This window comes from Scylla paramamosain, chromosome 14 (assembly GCF_035594125.1).
Source record: "Scylla paramamosain isolate STU-SP2022 chromosome 14, ASM3559412v1, whole genome shotgun sequence".
NCBI classification, from domain to species: Eukaryota; Metazoa; Arthropoda; class Malacostraca; order Decapoda; family Portunidae; genus Scylla; species Scylla paramamosain.
The window spans coordinates 5,624,923-5,647,422 of record NC_087164.1 but is presented as its reverse complement, the minus strand read 5'-3'; the positions used below and the strand labels follow the sequence as shown (position 1 = coordinate 5,647,422).

General features: G+C 41.5%; 2 protein-coding genes across 2 annotated transcripts in view; one reads left to right on the top strand and one right to left on the bottom strand.

Moving 5' to 3' along the window:
* LOC135106798 (uncharacterized) overlaps positions 1–20,879 on the bottom strand; it is a 124,051-nt gene extending 103,172 nt beyond the window's left edge. Inside the window, exon 1 of the mRNA XM_064016115.1 lies at positions 20,637–20,879. The gene's annotated coding sequence lies outside the window, so the exon portion shown is untranslated. The remainder of the gene's footprint in view (positions 1–20,636) is intronic.
* LOC135106800 (uncharacterized) overlaps positions 1–22,500 on the top strand; it is a 69,785-nt gene that overhangs the window by 35,476 nt on the left and 11,809 nt on the right. The gene's annotated exons all lie outside the window — the stretch shown is intronic.

Here is a 22,500-nt window from a genome sequence, read left to right as displayed (position 1 = left end):
TTACATAATGTCAGCAAAGCCATTTCACACGCTCTTTAACAACAAAAATGCCAGGTTGTGTGACTCATTCACCTGCACAGTAATCAAAGAAATGAAGAGTCAGTCTGTTTTACAGAAATGCTTCAAATAATGCAGATATATAAATAGTGAAAATACAAATAAATAAATAAATAAATAAATAAATAAATAAATAAAACAGACGTATGAAACTTTGTGTGGACGCCTTGTTTCTTTCTTTTTTTTTTTTAAAGTTTACCAGTCTACACCTACAGTATGTTCCATAACAAAAAGTTATAAGATCGCCAAACACTCCAAACCTTCCACAACATTATTTTGCTTATCATTTTATATGTACCAGTTGTTCCAAAAGAGATGAGTGACAGCTGGCTGCTTGGGTGTCAACAGTTTGGCCTACCATGGTTCGAACTGGAGATTAGATTAGCTTGGTAATAGAGAGCCAACACCGCTAACTATCTCGGGACTATGATTCCTGAGGCGCAGAGGACTCTATATTAACGCATTTCCTTATCTGCGTGTTGGTAAAGGAAGATGTATACTTATCGATGACAAAACGACTTCACAACGCGTTTCATCTTTCAAACATGGTCATTCCTGTAACATTAGCATTGCTCTTTTCCGTTCATATTTCCAGTGGTCTTCATATGAAAGCGCGGTTCTCCCAGGTGCTCACTTAGGTACAAATTACCCTCTTGGGATGTATTTGAAACTTTTTTTCCTTGGCAACACACATGAATCGTTAAAAAAGAGAAAAAAAAATGTAATTAATCTCATCAAAACTGTCCCCAGCTTGGTCTTAATTAGAGTACCTGCATCCCTCGCTGCATGTGTAACCACCGCCACCGGCCAACCACGCAGGGCGGGCATCTTTAATGAGGAAAAGACAAGAGTTCAGCGGCGATTATATACGTGACTTGGTCCACTTACACAAAACATTCTTTACTTCTACCCACAGAAAGTAAATAAATATGATAACTTACTTATTGACTTTCTCGTCTCTTTACGGTAGTACAAAATGCTAATTAAACTACTGATCTAACGAATTATCAGTCCAACACTATTTGGAGGAGGATATCGTCACCAAGCCAATCCATGCTGCCTTTATATCTGCTCACCGTCTCACGAGCGTCTTATGGCAGTTTTACGATCAAATTCCGTCGACCTCAAGATTGCGGCATCAAGACACCTCAGTTACCTAACTTGACTTTCCAACTGCTCTTCTTCCACTTCATGCGAAAGATACTGCAGGAGTGACTTTAAAATACAAAGTCCATCTAATCTTTTCCCCTTCCATGAAATTCTGCCTCATGGTTGGGTGCACTCAGGTGGCATAGAGGCAGTGGAATGGATTTTGTTGCGCTGAGAGCCTAAGAAACAGTTAATTTCCAGCAACATAAAGCCGCAAGATGGGGGAGGCTTTAGACCACTTCCATGTTATCTGTTGTATAGTGTATTTTACTCGGAGTTTATGGGAAGAGGAAAGCAGTGGGCAGCGTAAGAATTATGGAATCTAAGGTACACGTAGGAAATCCTTAGCACGGCTACTTCCCAAATATTTACAATTCTTTCAGCGCCATGCTTACTTTAATCTCGGAGATACTTTTTCGTTCTCTTAAAAATAATCAAAGGTATTTAAATGGAGCTTCCCTGCAATATTCACTCCTTAATTGCCACAAGTCTCTGTCAGTTACTCTTATATTTAGTGTTCTGTTATGTTCAACAAAATGCGCATTATCCACTCTTCGTTCAGCTATCCAGGCATTAATATGTAACTAATTCAGGGAGTCAACGACCTTCAGTAAACACCGCAAGAGATGGCCTGTGTATTGCCTGTGCCAACGCTAACGAGGTGCAGATCTACGATGACGTCTATGAGGAAAGTAACGGCGTCATCCTATCCGGTGGCGTTATAATCATTCACCCCATCACACACGTTGATTGGTATCCACGTCCCCACTCGTACCGCGACAGCGCTCCTCGCCCCCCCATCAACATCGCGACCCTCACAGTGCAGAAAATCGGGAGGCACCGCTGATCATAATTTGCCATCCCATTACACACAAAAAAAGGCAGTCTCATCTCGACAGGGTACGCTACAAGGACTTCCAAAACGTGTTATTTCTGCTCAAGCGTCTGCACACGGGACACTGAATGGACGCGGAAACAAGAGGGCCTGGGGAAGAGAGAAACAAAAAGCGAATCTGTGGAGTTCGTCTGGAAAACTTACCTCAGCTCCAGGTCTCTGCCTCGCCTTGACCTTAATAGGAGAAAGCCACGGAGACTATTTGTTATTAGAGGAGAAACGTGGCCTGCTTCGAGGAGGAAAGAGGGACGTATGGGCCTGAAAGAACAGGAGGAAGACGGAAGATGATGGATTGTACGATACTGGGAGAGATGAGGGAAGACAGGAAGGAGTAATTGAAACGAAAGATTGACAGCATCAAGGACGTGGAAGGGTTGCTTGCGCCCAGATGGAAATTTGATAAATCAAATACAAATATATCACAAAAAAAAAAAAAATACGGGAAAAGAATGATATACAAAGAGATGGCGGATGAGCTCCCACCAGACAAAGGGGGAGGGGAAAACTTGGAGGGAAGGTAGAGATTGGGACACGAGAGAGAGAGAGAGAGAGAGAGAGAGAGAGAGAGAGAGAGAGAGAGAGAGAGAGAGAGAGAGAGAGAGAGAGAGAGAGAGAGAGAGAGAGAGAGAGAGAGAGAGAGAGAGAGAGAGAGAGAGAGAGAGAGAGAGCGAGAGAGAGAGAGAGAGAGAGAGAGAGAGAGAGAGAGAGAGAGAGAGAGAGAGAGAGAGAGAGAGAGAGACAGAGAGAGAGAGAGAGAGAGAGAGAGAGAGAGAGAGAGAGAGAGAGAGAGAGAGAGAGAGAGAGAGAGAGAGAGAGTGGTGGATGGGAGAGGGAGTGAAGGAGTTGGGACTGAGCGAGGGAGTCTTCCCTACCGACTGGCACTCCCTATAATTTCCAAGGCGCTGGTCGATACTGCCGCGGCCTGCATGCCAGGGCCGGTTCTCTGGACCGCGTTTTTACTGTTTATGAGGCTGCTGATGGCAAGGTGACAACAATGACGCACGGAAATGTCTTGCCTGTGCCGCTTCGTGGGCATGCAAATGTTTGTGAGTTTGGTCATAAAACACGACCCACCACCTCCTTGAAACCAACTTTATAAGGTACTCTTTCCATCTAATGACACAAAGCGTCTTTAACACATATGACTGAACCAGTGTGTCCATCATATTAGCAGTCAGTACAAACATTGCATCATATAATAGAGAAACCTCCTGTTTGGATGATGAACATGACAGTAATATTTTACTCATTCCACAAAGGAAAAAAAAAGTTATTGGCAAAAAACATTTCGTCGCACATGAAATCAATTTATCTCCGAAATGCAATCCGTACATGATTTTATGGTGTATCGTCTGTGAAAGTCAATAAATAGATAAATAAATAAGTAGATAAATGATGTATACAGTTTATTTACTTTTCATTTATTAACCCATTAATTTATTTACGTAGTTTTATGAACAAGTGTAAAAATTGTAAGGCAAAGGCTCACCTTAACTGAATAGGAGCAAAATGCTCAGGTCCAGCCTCTGCGTCGCCAACGTCCAGGCTTTAGTCAAGTGTTCCCAAGTTAGTGCGAATCGTAGAGGACTTTTTTTTTCGAGAAAGTCTTTCGTCATGAATTCTATTATAGTCGTCTATGGCAAAGAATCAAATGGCTGGTGGTTCATTTTACTTTCTCTCGTACGACAAAGGGAGTGCCGAAGTTTTTGGCAGCCCTCCACAGACTTAACATAAACAATGATCATTCGTCTAACCTTAAACGTCCGTTCTGATTATATAATTGGATTGGCAGAATGTCACTTGCACTGAACAGGATTCCAGACGTGTAAAAACTTTTGAAAATTACTAAGAAACACTTTCTTACTGATTTCGATTGCCATACTACACCAATTCACAAACAATAATTTCTTGTTGGACAGCAGAGGTGGCTGTTCAACAAGAAACTATTCATGATACCACGCGAGAAATACACTATGAATGTAAAAAAAAAATTACAATGCTTTATGTGTTACGGTATATCATTTCAATGACTTGCGCATTACTGTGTCCTAATGCATCAGCCAGAGCAGGTTACTTGTCTATGAGGTGTGACATGACGTACAGCTAGAGATCGTAGAGCGCAGCAGTGATCCCTCATTACGTATATTTCATGTTAAGGTGATGACGGTAATGCGGAAAAAAAAAAAAATACAGGAAAGTCGACGGAAAGATAAGACAAATCAAATAGGAAACTTAAGTAAGATTGGTGCGTCATAAAAGTTTGTCTCGCGAAGCCTGTGTGGCTTTCATCTTCAGGAACTACATCGTGTGCTGTAAGCTGCTTTTTCACCTCTCCTTTCATCCCTGCCACCCTCCAGCACCTCGCCCTCTATACGTAAATTATCGATAATTCCCTTTTTATTTCTCGCCTTTCATCCCTTTCGTAATCATCGGCCCTGCACCCCTGCACCTTAACCTCCTTTTACTGCTTCTTTCAATATATTTTTATCTTTCTCTCTCTCTCTTAACAATGTATCAGGTGTTTCGCGGTTTTGCTCCATCACGGTCAGATACGAAGAATATTCCTTGGTGCGAGGTACCTTGCAAATGTTCAAGGTGGGGATCTTTGCTTAACCCTGGGGTTATTACTACGAAAATACTCACGTATTCTTATTTTATATAACTCTATGACCCTTGTGGTTGGTTATTTCCACCAGGAGGGGGTTCAAGACTTCAACATTTCCAGAGTCGAGACACGAATATCGACCTCTACTTGGAAGTTCGTCTCACACTAAGCAATTGTTTGATGAAGGAATAATTTCACATAAACCCCTATAAGAAGGCTTCTCAGAATGAGGGACAAGTAACTCCGGGGGCAGGCAGAAAGACCCTCAAGGCTGCATCGTTACTGCGAAGTGCGATGGGGAGTCATGGAGTGTTGCCAATATCATTATTTCTGCAAGTCTTTCCGTCAGGAAGCCTCACCTTGAGTTACTCTCGACATTACAAGCACTGCTTCCAATACCGTGTTGGAAATACATATTAGTATTTCTAGTGTTTTGTTCTTCTTTGTAATGGAAAACGCTGGTCATAATATCCACTCAACAAAATTCAAACGAAGGTAAATTGATGCGTCGATATTACTATTTTTCAGCGCTGTATCTCCAAGATAGATGAGAGTAACATCAAAACTATCAAGCTACAATATTAAGGAACAAAATGGCACTTCCAGCAGCTTGATTCGGAAATCCTCCGCCAGGTGGCAGTGGTTACCAAAATCAATTGAAAACCTTGCCGAAAATGGATCGTGTTGCCATTTTAATTATACCTGTAACATGCAAATGATGGGAACATTTCTGATAGTCAGACCTGTAGTCATTAGTCTCCTGCCTTTGTACAGCCAACCAATAAAAGAAATCACAAGGTAAAAAGGAGCATCACACTATGGCGCCATTAGCAACAAGCAAGTACAAATGGGCACACACACACACACACACCACTGGTCTCTCAGACTATGGAGGAGCACCACGTGTCGGGAAGCCACTGCCCTTCATGTCTGGATGAACTGGACCGTCTACTCGTATTTTTAAAGGATCTTCAGATTTCACTCGTTCACCACATTATCACACATGGTCATCCCTATCAACTGACAGTAAAATAAAATTAGTTTTGCTTACTGAGTCAATGCCTTGGCGCCTGGTGCTCCTCGTGTTCGTGATAGTTATGAGACAAAGAGAAACTGATCTTTCAAAACAGCAACTTACGCCAGACTCACTCTCTCCTTTAGTGTCAGATATTTACTGTTCTTTACCACCGATACATCAACCTCTTGCAATTATCCTCCTAGACTGACTCGCTCATGTCGCCTTCACTCCCGCGCTTATACAAGTGTCCCTCCAAACAGTTATCCGATTTTAAAAGCAATTATTGCATCCCCGCTATAATACCGCACCCAGAAAAGTTATTGCAGTTTACCAATGACGGTTCTGGTGAAAGCTAGTATTTGCAGAACATCACCTTTAAGCGTCTCTTCATGAGGTTTACTTTCTGGAAAAAAGGTGTAATATTAAACAGTATCCCTAATGTACCTCCATCATCATCAGCGAGGAGGGAAAGTAACGCCCTCTCGTCTTCGTTCCCCTCATCCCCCTCTTCCTCCTTCTCCTTCCTCCTCGACATCATCATCATCATCATCATCATACTCGTCCTAGTCCTCCTCCTCCTCTTCCTCCTCGGCGTCGCTCTCCATCTCGGATAATGATTTGTTTACTGTTCTCTTCTGGTGCTCTTCTTCTGCACTTTCTCTTTCTTTCTGTTTCATTTGGGTCGAGTCTCCTTCTCCCCGCAACCCTCATGAGGCTCTCCTCGTGCCACCTCCATCACACGCACACTCACACACTCTCACTCAACACTCAACAACAGCTCAAGAGAAATGTGTATAAAGAATAATAGATATATTTCTCGCAGGCACCTTAAACGTATGATAAATATTTCCATGATTCAGTTTCACTCTATACATTTTGAGAAAGCATTGGAGGAAACTTCTTTTATCGGTTGGTTTCTTCTTCAAACAGTCAGCTGCAAGAGTCGGTCGAGGCCCACCATGCACATGTGAGTGTGTGTGTGCGTCAAGTAGGTCAGGCAAGGACACGTGTAGTCATGAGGTAATCACCATGTAGTGCGATGGAAGGTCGGCAACGTATAATCAATATTGTTCCTGCGCGGCGCTGGTGCAAAAGTATTGATACAACAGCACCTGCCGGACTGACCACCAGGAGGAAGACCCAACCCACGCCCACACCCAAGGGCGGCTCCTGCTGCGGCCGTCAGGGGTGTGTAGGGTGGAGCTGGCTGGAGTAAGGTGTGGTGAAGGTGGGTGGGGTCGATTGGAGGGAGAAGGCGAGCCAACCTCTCCAGCATCTTCACACACACACACAAACACACACACACACACACACACACACACACACACACACACACACACACACACACACACACACACACACACACACACAAAACAAACAAACAAACAAACAAACAAACAAACAAACAAACACACCAACAAACACTTTCTTGTTTTTTATTCTCTTAAATGAAACATGGAATAATTCTTAAAAATATTATTATCATTATTGTTATTATTATTATTATTATTATTATTATTATTATTATTATTATTATTATCATCATTATTATTGTAATTATCATTACTATGATGACAACACGTCACCTGTACGTATATCAAAGTAAGGTTCTTACAAACAACACCAAATCAGATTAACTTCGATGCACTGCGGATATCGTACAAAACATATCATAAATCCTCATTATAAATTAACGTCTGAAATATCGCCGCGGTTGTCAGGGACTCACAAAACGAATGATCCATGAAGAGGAAAGAAGGCTGTTTAGCACGATGGTGGCAGAGGGCAGCGTGAGGCTCCATACAAGAGAGTCACCGGGGCAGGGAAGGGAGAGGAGCGCTGCTAAAATGTCATGAAAGGGACGTAACCTCTTCCAGTAATGAATAATAAACCACTGCGTCCATTCTCATTACAGTCTTTCTCTGAAACTTGGCGTTTAACGAAATACTCCTTGTTCAGCAACCCATCGCGAGCAGTTTTATTTTCATCCTGCTAAGACCACGCCTGCACGCCTCCGTGAGAACCGCGTTTCTGGTTGCTTCCTCGGGCCGGTGGAAAAAGTGGCAATTGTGGCTCAGCCACCACTGGGAACTCTTTTTCGAAGTTAATAATAAGTGGCAAAAACGGACAAAATCGTGCGATATAATGGAGCTCTAGTGCTGGCAAGAGTTTAGGTTCTTGTTAAAGGCTACTCGATACGCTTTACCTGCATTACAGCGTGAGTCATACACTTCAACAATTAGTTCAGGAGCTACTGGGTTTTGAAACAGCAGTAGATTTTCGCTCAGCCGAGCAGCGAGATACCCCAAGACTAACCCCAGGCAGACATGGAGGTTGTTGGCAGCGATACTAAGAGTGATATTGTTGCATCTTACAAAGTATCTAACAAATCATATCTTATCCAGCATCAAAATATGGTGATTTGACTGAAGAATGAAATAATAATTACTTCATGATCCAGACCATTAACTGTAGGATTTAGCAGTCGACCATCTAAGGTACTACGCAGAGGCCTCCATTACACAGTGGTCTGTTGTGGAGGTAAGACTGGAATCATATACATCATCAATGTCGAACGCACTACTACTACTACTACTACTACTACTACTACTACTACTAATAATAATAATAATAATAATAATAATAATAATAATAATAATAACACGCTACTACACCACCAGAAGCACAATCCAAGCCAGAAATCGAGTATCCTTCTGTCCTCCCTTCCATTGCGTTTTGTGCCTGTTTCCCAATATCACGTTTCCTGAAGTTGACATCCTTACTAAAGACCATGACAAGTAACAGATTTCTAGCAGATCAAAGGACTTAAAATTAAGGAAAAGTGCCAAACACCGTGAATGTGAATGCGGTGTTACTACAATATTGGCAAAGAATATTTAGTACTGCATTGTACGTCTAACAACTTTAGATACTGCCTGTTCCTACCATGGAAAACCGAATCTACTTGTCGGCAGAAACAGCATTTACCTCCTTCAGTATAGCAAAGCAAGATAAAGTACTGCTAACGTAGAAGCATCTCCTATATCGTTTTGTTTTCATCGGTAACTGTAAGGAACAAGGTGTAGCTGTGTTTTGTTTTGGGTCCACAGGATAAGCCAAGACCGCCATGCGACCTACAGTATAACCATAACGTGAGCCACACTGCACAGACCGGGATATTAGAAACTAGTGCGGCCGGCGCTTAAAACTCCGTGATGGATTAAAGTTTTGCCAAGAACAACGAGAAGCATTATTGAATTAACTGCAGGGGCTCGTGGAGATGCTAGCAAAATAATGATGATGATAATAATGATAATAATAATAATAATAATAATAATAATAATAATAATAATAATAATAATAATAATAATAACAATAATAATGATAATAATAAAAATAATAATAATAATAATAATAATAATAATAATAATAATAATTATAATAATAATAATAGCAATAATAATAATGAACTTGAAGCAATGAGAGAGAGAGAGAGAGAGAGAGAGAGAGAGAGAGATGGGCTGGGATGGAATGAGGTTTCATGACATTTATAAAAACGGACTTTTTGTTTTTCAAGAGACTACTTTCATGTGCGTTGTTTCCCTTCAGTAGCGAGCGGGGGTCGTGTGGCTCTCGGGAGAGACACAATTAGGTCACTTGGGAAGAGCGAGGCGCTGCGAGTAAACAGTTTCTGACCTCTATATTGGATGCGAAGAGGGGAAGGAGGAAAGATGTGGAAAATTAAAGACCAAGATGAGGTAGTAAAGGGGATGAAAAATAGATTAAGAAGAAAGATAAAAAAGCTACATAAGAAACAGTATAAAAGTATGATTATGTCTGCATATTACCAAGGCAATTTAGTAAACACAATTAGCAAATGAGACACGAGTTGAAGAATACACGATGAAGAAAAATCAAGAAGACAAAGGAATACTTCAGGGATGAACAAATACCAGTTCATACGAGTAACGAACACGGGAGACCATACAGCAAGACTTCATACATATGCACCTCTTGGCGCCAAAGACGAAAGAGCAATATAACTGAGACTAAGTATGTGTGATGAAAGGACGGTGTGATGAAAAGAAAAGCAAGTTCAGTATCTGATAATATGCGGAGTTGGAAAAACTGATTGTGTGAAAGGCATATGGTTGCATTAGAGAGTTACTAAAAAAAAAAATAATAATAAATAAAAAAAAAAAGCAATATGATGCGTACATACTTTTATTTATATATTAATTTTACACATAACATTAAATTAGAATAAAACCCTGCACGTATTTGCTCATCTTAATATTAACTATCGGGTGAAAGGGAAAATGAGAAGCAATAATAATAATAAAGGTACAACTCGGATATTTCATCATAGAACCTTATTGATATAGTACGTACTGAAATGGAACGTGTGTGTGTGTGTGTGTGTGTGTGTGTGTGTGTGTGTGTGTGTGTGTGTGTGTGTGTGTGTGTGTTCAGCCAAAGAAGGCAAGAAGAATGGAATAAATAAACACCGCAAAAAGAAAAAAAAGATGTGATATTGGATGAGGTTTGCCAACAACAGGCGAACGTGGGAACCGAAGAGGGAGAAGATGAAGTGAGAAGCTTAGGATGGAAGAAAGAAAGAAAGAAAAGGAGGAGGAGGAAAAGGAAGAGGAGGAGGAGGAGCAAAGAACACCAATGCCTCAAGACTAAGCAAAGCGAGAGCAAGACGGTCAGCTGACTGGAAGGAGGAGGAATAAGGAATCATCTAACGGAGTGTCTTCCTGTGTGTGGGACAGAGAAACAGAAGGGAGACATGGAGATGGATGCTTCCGACAAAGAGGAGTGGGAAGATAAGGGACGTGGAACAAATACGTAACAGGGTCTAGAGGAGTTCTGTGTCGAGGGCTGCGCTTATCTCTCTCTTATCAGTCAGGGTGACACGATAAGGGGGATGGTCTGCTCTCTACATACTACCATGCGGTGAGAGAGAGAGAGAGAGAGAGAGAGAGAGAGAGAGAGAGAGAGAGAGAGAGAGAGAGAGAGAGAGAGATGGGGGGGGGAGTAAAGGAGTGTCACAAAAGACCCCATCATCATCGCTTCGGATCCTGCTCTCTCGCCTGAATACCCACAAATGAACTAAGAAAGTCAAGAGAATGCAACAAAATACATAGCCATGCCTGCTGCAAGTGAATCAGCTGCCGTTCAGAATCACAACCAAGACAGAAATTTTGGAAAAATGGAGAAAGCTGTAAAAAAAAATAAATAATATATATATATATATATATATATATATATATATATATATATATATATATATATATATATATATATATATATATATATATATATATATATATATATATATATATATGAGAGCAATGTTACATGGAACAATAAAAGAAACAAGCAAGGAAAAGAGGAAATAATACAAAACAACGCCAAAAAAAGATATAAAATACAGATGAGGAAAGGAGAGAAATAAGAGGGAAAAATTCCATTAAGGGTGAATCATTGGAACATGGAAAGACTCTTCATAAAAATAATAATAATAATAAAAGAGGCAGACGGAGATAAATAAGCCGGACATACGAAGAAAAAGCGTTCAGTCAATGGAGAAAATAAATGTTGTTTAGAAAAAAGATGGAACATGGAAGAGGACGAGCGAGAGGAAAGGGAAAGAAAATGGTGATGAAAGAGGAAGAAAGAGAAAGTAGAGAAAAGAGGATTACAGTGACAGAAGAGGGGAACGATAAAGAAAGATACCAAGTGAAGAAAGAGTCACGGTCAAGAGAGAGAGGATCAAAGAAGAGAGGGAGGGAGGGAGGGAGGAGAACGAGCATAAGAAATTAAGGTAAACGCTGAAATGTGAATGGTTAACAACGCCACGTACGCATATGGCAGAGAAACATTAATGGGAAGTGAACAGGGAATGGGAAGAACAATGCCACAAAGAAAAACAACACATCAAGAAAAGGGAACAGAATGAGGAAAAAAATAAGTACCTGAAAAGAAACGAGGAAAGCAAATAAGTAGAGAGAGAGAGAGAGAGAGAGAGAGAGAGAGTGTGTGTGTGTGTACGCATATCTATGTTTCAGAGGGAGAGGTTGTAATGTCTGAAAGCCTTCTCGTGTCCCACTTTCCATCGGCCTTCCTACTCCATACACTGTTAAGTATTCCATCTAAAACCACTTTCCTTTCCCGTGTATTTCTCCTAGTTAAATTAGTGGACGGTTTACTCTCTCACAAAAGGAGTGAAACCGGCTCTTCACGCTCGTCTCAAGGGTGAAGGCCGGAAGACTCACACCCGCATCCCGCTTTGATAAACGTTCCAGTGCTCCAAAACTCACGTTAATATTTTTGGAGACTCCTTTCATGATATATATATATATATATATATATATATATATATATATATATATATATATATATATATATATATATATATATATATATATATATATATATAAAAAGAAGCAAAATCTTGGAGCATCTCTTAAACTAAGATATGACTTGCTGTACTTATGAAAAGGAAGTTATATACTCGTAGATTGAAACTTACTCAGAATCAGTGCTGTGGGTAGGAACCACATCGATATGCTGCCAGGGGAGCAATGCAACAATTTGTCTTGAAGTCATGCGTTTTGCCGTACAGGATTTATTTCAGAGATTTCCTTTCTAGCTTATGGAAAATGCATATGAATGCCAATTTTTACGCCAACGTCTTCATGAGTCAGTCCTCCTCCACTGAGCTGGGGCCAGTTGAGGTCACCCCGAGTGGAGGGAACAGGACCCAGCGACAGCAAGTGCCAGGTCAGAAAGAATGGAGAAACAAAGAGTAAGTAAAATGAGAAGGGAGACAGGAATAGCCTGATACTCCAAATGTCTTGCAGCAACTCAGAGTACAATGCAAGAATAACGTTATCCACACCGCATTACCAACAAAGGGCACGAAAAAAACAACTCATCAAAAAGAACAGATGGCCCCATCCTCGTAAAATTCATCCCCAATGAGGATCTGGTGATCTAGGTTTCGAAAAATAACTTTACAACTTCAAAAATCTGGATTCTGGAACGATCCACAACTTTTTTGTGAGATCCAACCCAAGCGGTCACCTGGAACCTAAAGCCTGGAGCCTCGAGCACCATTCATCACAAGGCTCGACCCAAGAACAACCACACACATGCCCACACTGTCCTGGAAAAGAGAACACCGCGTCATTTTCAAGAAGACAGAGCAGAAGTTTAGTCGAGAGAGGACTATGACCAACGTAACCTTTTACCTTACTCATTCAGCGCTAACTTCACTCTAATCTTTAAAGAGGAAAAATCAATTGAAGATGGTTTTCACATCAAGCCTCGCTTTTCCATTTAACCGAAACATGTTGACATCAATGATACGCAAATGTCTACACTTTAGGAATCAACCAAATCGTTTTACTTCACGAAAATAGAATCCTATTAACTCATTTCTAATGATATCTGTAGTAAGCAAGAGGTAAGATACACGTTAAAGGAAGAACGGGATACTGGGAAAGACAGCAGAAACTTCTCAAAAACTTTGAGGACCTCCACAGTTATAAGATTGTCCATGTAGATCTGGAAGCATAAAAGTGTGACGGTGCAGAAAAGAGCGTGAAGCAATAGGAGCACACTCGTTATAATGACGACTTCTTTTGGCTGTGGCAAAGTTTAGAGAAGTCCTGCGCGTGTACCAAGATATATAAGTACACATTCCACAAATTAGGTAAGCTGATAAATTAGCTGCAGGTGTGATATTCATTATGGTAAAGCAAGAACTAAGCTTTGCTGTCACCTCAAGACGGGCTGGCGCTCCGTGCCCCCAGAAGGTCATGGCGAGGCCGTGAGGGGTCTCGTGTCACTCACTACTCAGCCTTGCTTCAGGCGTCACGGACTTTCTCACGACCCGCGACCTGACTGAGTCTCGCCGAGCTAGATGAAGGGCAGACAAGAAAAATAGGCTAGTAATTCAAAAAGATGAGAACAGGCAAGGATGAAGTTACTCACGCAAGTGACCTCGAGGTTTACAACACATCTAGCAGTGAGAGAGAGAGAGAGAGAGAGAGAGAGAGAGAGAGAGAGAGAGAGAGAGAGAGTATACGGGGACTGTGTGTGTGTGTGTGTGTGTGTGTGTGTGTGTGTGTGCGCTTTTTGCAAAGGTAAGGGAGAAGAGCAGGTGTCAGCGTGGAGGTTAATGACTGGAGACCCACACTGCACAGCTCAGAAAAGAGACAGAAAAAAAAAATGAAGAGAAACGGAAGGAAAAGTAGCAGAAAGCAACACTAACATAAGGAAAAGGGTGGGGGGAAGGAATGGAGAAACGAGAAACAGCTGGAGAACAAAGGAAAAGGAGGAATACGAGGAAAAGAAAAGACGGCTGTGGCAGTAGGGAAACAGACATACAAGGACGAACGCAAGGATACAGAAAAGCTGGTAGAGGAGTGTATGTGGGTGAGGAGCCGGTGGTGGTGGGGATGCTCCTCTGCCAGACAGCCGTCCCTCAGATCGATACAAGCGTGCGTCCGACCTCCTCGCTCACCCTACTACCTCTGGCGGCGGCGGAGGTGGAACTTGTGCCTAATGGTGGCGGCGGTGGTGGTGGTGGGAAGGGGGGATAGAGGGAGTGATGAACTGGGGGTAAAAGACGAAACAGTGACGCCTAGAGTGAAGGGAGAATTAGTATGATGAGGGATAATAGTACAGTAGTGGGTTGGCTGAGAGGGAGGAAGGGCGGGTGCGTATGCTAATGATGCATAGCTATACTTGGAAGGCGACAAAGTAGAGCAAATATGATTTATGAGTTTATTACTCGTTTGAAAATTAGTCTCCAGGGACCAATGGGAGTCGTGATGCTTATTCTTGATAATCCAACGAGGGGGAGCAGGTGCGTGCTAAGCTGAGAGAGAGAGAGAGAGAGAGAGAGAGAGAGAGAGAGAGAGAGAGAGAGAGAGAGAGAGAGAGAGAGAGAGAGATAACAAAAAAGTTTCATGCACTTGAACACTAAGCTCTTCTGGGGAGGATGAAAAAAAATAAAGAAAATATAGAGGGACGTGTCAGTCTGTTGATGCCAAGCCACACAACACACAGTGGGGAGAAGACCTGAGCGAAAAGAGGGAAGAGAGAAACGAACAAACCAAGAGAAACAGAGGGAAGAATGAAAGAAGGAAAGAAGAAATAGAAGAGGAACGGGCGGGAGAGAGAAAAGAAGGAAAAGGAGGATGGAGGGGAGACAAAAGGAGAAAGGAGAAAGAAAATAAAGAAACGGAAGAACGGAACGAATAATGGAGGGGAGAAGAAAGGGAAGGAAGGAGCGTGAAAGAAAAACTGAAAAAAAAGGAAAATGGGAGGAAGGAGAAACAGAGTGGAGTGAGATAGGAGGGACAGATAAAAGGAAGAAAGAAATAATGAAAGAACGGAAGGAGGAAAGGATGAATGAAAGAAAGGAATGAGGAAAGGAAGGGGAGAGAGAAAGAGGAGAGATGCATAAGACACAACGAAAAATACATAACCACATTCACACGCACGCACTCACGCACCCACAGCCACGCATACAAACAGCGACAGTGGTGGTGTGGTTAGCAAACCGAGAGGACCTGGGTTAGAGTCCCGAGAGCGGCGAACATCTGACTGGATCGCCTCTGTTCACCCAGCAGCAAAAGGGCTGTGACCTCACTGTCCCCCGGTGTGTAAGTGGTCGCAGTCCTACACTGAAATCCTTCTGAAGTTGGTGGCTGTATAGCGAGACCAGTAGACAACAGTGCGCACACACACACACACACACACACACACACACACACACTGCCACTTTTAGGTAGAAAGTTAGAAACTGAAATCCAATGACACAATGTGAGCAAAGATTATGCTCCAAGATTCCACCTGGCCAAAGGAGGCATCCAACACTCCCAGCCAGTCTTCCTACACTTCCTGGAGGGTTAGTATGTAAGATGGGAGAAGGTCGTAATGGCAGACAGGTAATTGTGATGGGAATAACGAAAGCTGATCTGCATGAGGGAGTTTAGCTGAAAAATGTGGATGAAAAACATAATTATCGTGATCTCGTGCAAAATGGGTTTCATAGCTTCTCTAATTTCAGCATCGGTTTAGCATCCGCTAAACTGCAAATATCACTTCCTGGTCTGGATAAATTAAAATACGTAGATATTTTTTCCTCTTAACTTAAACCTACTTCACATAAGGTGACTATGTACTGAACGGTACATTTACATTTATTTCTTCTATGTAATAAAAAATATACCCTATTGTCAGTGTAAACAGAATCAATTTGCTTTCCTTTACACAATCACATATGCATCTAAATAAATCATTAATTCCACGTTGATGTATGGTGACGAGATATTCACCCACACCTTGCGACACGGAATCCCTGTATTTCCCACGCTGCCGCAGCTCCCACCAAGAACTGCAACCGCCAGCACCCATTTATCGACCACCGCTGGAAAGGTAAACAGTCTGCTCGGTCGGCCGGTGTCAGCTGCCCATCTTTGTCAGATTTCGGACACTGCACACACGCGCACACACAGACACACACACACACACACACACAGACATACACACACACACACACACACACACACACACACACACACACACACACACACACACACACACACACACTCGGTGCAGGCAATAGTAAACATCAAAACAACAATACAGTTCAGTAGTTCAAGTGTTCCGTCGTACACTAAAAATATCAAATGCATGAGGTCACACTTTCATTTTAATGATACTTGTATTTCATGTGCAAACAAGTATGAGAGAGAGAGAGAGAGAGAGAGAGAGAGAGAGAGAGAGAGAGAGAGAGAGAGAGAGAGAGAGAGAGAGAGAGAGAGAGAGAGAGAATTAGATAGTGGGTACATAAATAGACAAAAATATAGATAGACAGATGGATACACATATCTATAGATGGTTAGGTAGGTAGATAAAAGGTAAGATAGAGGCACTGAAAGGTAGAGAGCCAGGCAGGCGGCCAGATGAAGGGATATAAACTCGTAGGTAGATGGAAATATACAGCTAGAGATATGGATATCCTGACTGACTGAATGTTTAGTCGATTGCCACACATATACCAAAATGAATATGTGTGAATGAAAAAAAAAAAAAGTTTTCTCGCCATATACCATATACCAAAAGGAATGTGTGAATGAAAAAAAGAAAAAAAAAAAGTTTTCTCGCCAGTCTGTCTTCCTGTTGCACTGCTTGGTGCTAGTTACTTTCGGGAATCATTTTATATTATATTTAGGAAACCAAAAGGCACAATGATGAAAACAGTGATGGAGTGATGATGGTTCCCGTGACAATGTTGGTGATGTTGCCAAGGTTCGTGATGTTCAAAACGATCATTATGAATAACGTTACGAAAATGCACATTCTTGTTGTATAAAGAAAGTGTCCTGAAAGTCAATAAGAAAGACAATATTCATAACTTCTGAAAACTTTTCCATGAGAAAATCTCAAGTAAATTAAGAAGCTGGAAATTCAATTACTACAGCAGAAACTTAAATACCATCATTTAAATTTACTTGTAAGAATGTGTTATTTATTACGAAGGGTATCTACAACGAACACTACGCTGTATATACGCCCACCACAATTACATTGAAATATCTGAGCTATTGTTCAAAGTTATTGGTTTTACCGATTCATTTTCTTTCTACAGATTTCCTCAGCACAACAAAAAGAACGTATATAGATACGTTTTGTGCCCTCCTCTCTGAACCATGGAATGAGGTGTGAGAGAAGGAAAAGACGCCAAATATTTGGAAAAGCGGCAATAACAAAACAGAAAAGAGAAGACCAAAAAATGTAAATGTTTTCATGCAATGTAAAGAAAAAGAGAGAAAAAGAAAAATAACTCTAAAATACACACACACACACACACACACACACACATACACACACACACACACACATACACACCATGGCAACATGCAAAAATACAATTCCTGAGCCTGTGTGTGTGTGTGTGTGTGTGTGTGTGTGTAAAAATAACACGAATTTTGACGTAGTAATCGTTATGAAGGAAAGATAAACAAACTATGAATTACTTCGGTGATGAATATGCAGATTAAATGAAGCTAAGAACAGAATGAAGGGAATGAGTGATGGAATAGGAATTTAAGAACAAGGAATAATAGCAATAGCTCAGGTGGTGGTAGTTGTGGTGGTTGTGGTAGCAGAAGTAGTAGTAATAGTAGTAGTAGTAGTAGTAGTAGTAGTAGTAGTAGGAGGAGGAGGAGGAGGAGGAGGAGGAGGAGGAGGAGGAGGAAGAGGAGGAGGAGCAGCAGGGGAAGTTGTTGTTGTTGTTGTTGTTGTTGTTGTTGTTGTTGGTGGTGGTGGTGGTGGTGGTGGTGGTAGTGGTGGTGCTGGTGGTGGTGATCTTGTTGTTCTAGTTGTTGTTGTTGTTGTTGTTGTTGTTGTTATAATGGTGTTAGTAGTAGTAGTAGTAGTAGTAGTAGTAGTAGTAGTAGTAGTAGTAGTAGTAGTAGTGGTAGTGGTGGTGGCAGTGATAGTAATAGCGTCGCTGCACGGTTGCTAGGGTGTTGGCAACGTAAGGTAAGGGAGGCTGGATACCCAAGATACTCGGTTGATCAATACCTAGTGACATTTAGTTGGGAACTGGGTTACTGGATCTCTCTCTCTCTCTCTCTCTCTCTCTCTCTCTCTCTCTCTCTCTCTCTCTCTCTCTCTCTCTCTCTCTCTCTCTCTCTCTCTCTCTCTTTCCGTCTTTGTTGTCTCACTACACAGTTTTTGGTGGACCTTTGTTACCGGAGAAGGGGATGTTGTGGTGCAGTTGTAGTGTCACGCCTGCAATTATGTTTGTAATGTCCTCTCCAGTATGTCTTACCGACGCGTACTATCCCCTTGTCATTTCTGCATGCTATCTGTTGACCGTCGACCGCCGCTAACATGTTATGCAACAGTCTCATCGACACAACCGACGCGGGGAGGCTGCCGGGAGACGCCATAATCGCGAGGGAAGGACTGATTTGAGACCTGCAAACATCCATACTTTGTGCTTTATGATGCCAAGCTCACATACTGATTTTCTTTTTTATTCCCTCTGAATAAACGGGTAATATAAGTAACTGGATGAGTCATGAAGCCTACTTTGAAAATCCGCTTAACTCATAATCACCAGGGATTTAATTAAAGTGTTCGCATCGCCATGGCAACGAAGGGTATTGGCTCAATTTTCCTCTGGCAGGCATGACGGATTAGAGAGGACGACCACTCACTGCTCTTTAAACACACTCCACTCCATGAAATACGAATCCTGATCACCGAAAACTCTGCTTATATATTTCAAACTGTTCTTATATATTTTCTTTCTCCTCCTACGCAAACCCTCCAAATAGAGAGTATTACCATGCACCAGTGAAGTGATATACAGACAAATGAATAAACCTGTCCACTTTTTCCCACATCCTGGCATGGGACGCTGCCTTGTAAGAATATGTGCCATTGACAGCAGGGAATGAGGAGCGGCTCTGTGCGAGCGTTGCCGATATGAATGACGATGACGCATCTTGACTGACTCCTCTCTATCTGGTTTAAGTTTACACCACACACACACACACACACAGAGAGAGAGAGAGAGAGAGAGAGAGAGAGAGAGAGAGAGAGAGAGAGAGAGAGAGAGAGAGAGAGAGTTGTTGATTATAATTCATCTACTCTCCCTTGTATTACAGTCCTCGGTCGAACTTCTAGGTCACTTTTCAAGTTGACGGTTCAGTATAGGGTTTCTTTATTTAATGATTTAATCATCCATATTTTTTGTTTAATGTTGTACACAGCTAGAAAGGCTGTATCAAGACTATTTGCATCAAAGTAACGCAATGAGCCTCTGTTAACTTGTAGTCTTCGGTAGAGTTAAACTTTTTACTCCACAAGAGTGAACTCAAGCATTACTGTTTTGCCTTATGCCATTGGATCTGGTTATAGTTGAAACAAAAGGAATGCATAAATTTTCATCGCAGTCACAACAGATTGTGAGAGAAGAAAATGTTCATGTTGAGTACTGATGATGAACAGGACTCGATGATCCCTCGCTGGTCCTCTTGCCTTCCTCACCCTCCCGATCCACAAATAAACCTTGAACCTTGCCACACAAGTGTTGTTCTTTACGAGTACAGTGGGAAGCTTGTTCCAAGAAACGGCATCTTTGCTAATAAGCATTGTTATACTAATTATCCATGGTGTGTGTGTGTGTGTGTGTGTGTGTGTGTGTGTGTGTGTCGCGCTATGATTACCTTAGTTATTAACACAGTATTTGCATTCGTGAAACAGCCTTCAAGGTTATCACTACCATGCTGTGCAGTTTGATTCTTTTAAGGTTTGGATTTCTTTGTTGAGGATGACATCACAGCAGCAGTAGATTTTTTCGATGAAATAATCTCAACCTGTATATATTTTTTATTTTTTCTACCTGAATCAATATCGCGCTTCGAATACGTAATTCAAGTATAATCTTAAACCACCCTTTGATCAGTTTTCCTAAATGTTCCATTTTCGGTCGAACTTCTGTTATTCGCATGATTTGGTAGACTAACTTCTATGGCGATACTTTTCAATTTCCTCAAGGTGACCTATGTGGCGCCGAGACTTAATCAGTGTTTGTTATGAACCGCCAAGCCGTGTTATGTCAAAATCTGCCACGAGAAGTAAAAACTGCAGAAAAACACAACATATGTATAAAAAAAAAAAAAAACACCATCAGAACAGCAAAGAAAATATATACGTACAGTCAGTAGCGGAGTGAAACATTTCTACTTGCTCATGCAAGACAAGTATATCAATTTCGCTCGAAACGTAGCAATTACAGTTAGCACATACATGATTCTAAGAAAAAAAATATCAGAATGCTTCAAATAAGTAGTACAGATGCGCACACTCACCGGACATACATGGAGTACAAGCCCACCCATCGCCAGCTGCAAAAGCATCCCGACAGCCTAATTGCAAGGCGGCGCCCAACACTAATGCCGCGTTGGTGAAATCACGCCGCCATGGCGCCACAAACACGATCACGTGCAAACTGTGGATGCTCGAGATGTCAAACGTCACGCAACCACGGTAATATTACATAGCTGAACCAGCCGTCCTCCGTCCACCAGAGAGATCATCTGACTGAAAGTCGATTTCTGTTTCATTGCTTCTTATGTTCCGAATCATAATGAATCGTAATTACATTTCTACTTCTGGCATTGAAGCTGTTCAGCTACACTAGGAGACTGTCTCAGAACAGGAGACAGTGCATACGTACACAGCAAACAGAGGAGATCAAATGTTTGAAGAGAGTAAGACTGGCTTTCTGTAGATTTCGGACAAACTTATCGTATTTCTTACACCTGCAGTGACTGAAGATTAAATCTTGGAAAATGCACGGTTCCAAGTCCAGGCACGTGACCATGCATTACGTGAAGAAAGAATCTTGTGCAAGCAAGTCACTGACCATTTTTTATGCAAATCGAAGAGGTGACGTCATTGTCCAGGAAATTTCATCCGAGATTGAGCTGACAAAAGAGTAAGGTCTAGCGTGCTAATTCTTCTTTTTTTTTTTTTTTTTGGAACGAATTACTTAGAATTATTCGTGGAATTGGACGGTGGAGGAATGGCATTCAAAGACCACGCCACAGGCCGCGGAAAGTGGATGTCTCCTGCTTGGCGTGCCATCGTTGTATATTCTTCACCCTCTGGCTTGTTTTCTTCATGCTGGAACAACCTGTGCATGAAAAGACTAGGGCGTCTACGGTGAAACAAACCACACCAGGCTCACCATCTCTCATTCTTGCATACGGGAGGTTGTTATCACAATCGTCTCTATTAAAAGTCAACACAATTTTCGGCTTTCACCTTTTTATAACTATAAGACTTGTGACAGGAATCTCCTCTCATGTTTGTCAGACACTAACCTGCCTTCTGCATGCATGCATACCTCTTCTATCATCACATAAATTGTATCGGATGCTAATTTCGACCGCTTAAAACTTGTCAATTGTAATGAGACATCCGTTCACGTTACACACATACGTAAACTGTGTAACATACTATTCAACATAAATTTTGAATACTCCAACCCAACATAGTCATTCCGTCCTCACGGGCTGCCGTAGTCCTGAAACCAAGAATGAGAATCATTCATGTAAGTGTACCCGTACTATTTAATATTATACAACGTTACGGTTGTGTCTTACTGTATGGCACTATAGGTGCTATTCGTATTTGATTTTTAAAGGCATGGAGTGACCCTTTGATGACGATAAGTATGACTATATTTCAGTCGATGTGTTCGTAATTATGGATGGATTTCATCGGCTCAGCGATATATAGTTTGCTCACAAGCTATTTCCATGTGGTTTATGATCAACTGTGTTCTGAAGCTTGGCCTAGCTCGCTGTACACAGTGACTTGACGAGAAAAGACACTACAGATCGCAGGTTATTTTTTCTAAAGAAAGTCTTACAGATAAAATAGAGAGGTGGAATTTGGCATACAATATCAGCTGACGATGAAAGAATAATGAATCACCAAATTTATGTATAGTTTTTCCCGAAATAGAAGCAGTATTACTATTTTCTTTCAGAGAAAAGTGCTCATGCGTGACCTGAAGCCTTACTTTACGGTGCTCTGTCTCAACACTTGACTCCAGAACTGAAAGTAATTCCTCACTTGATCACATACTTATTCTGTATAAGAACTGCAAAGGTACCACTCCTGCATTGTTTTGCCGATACATTCCATTAGGTGGTGCATTCCATT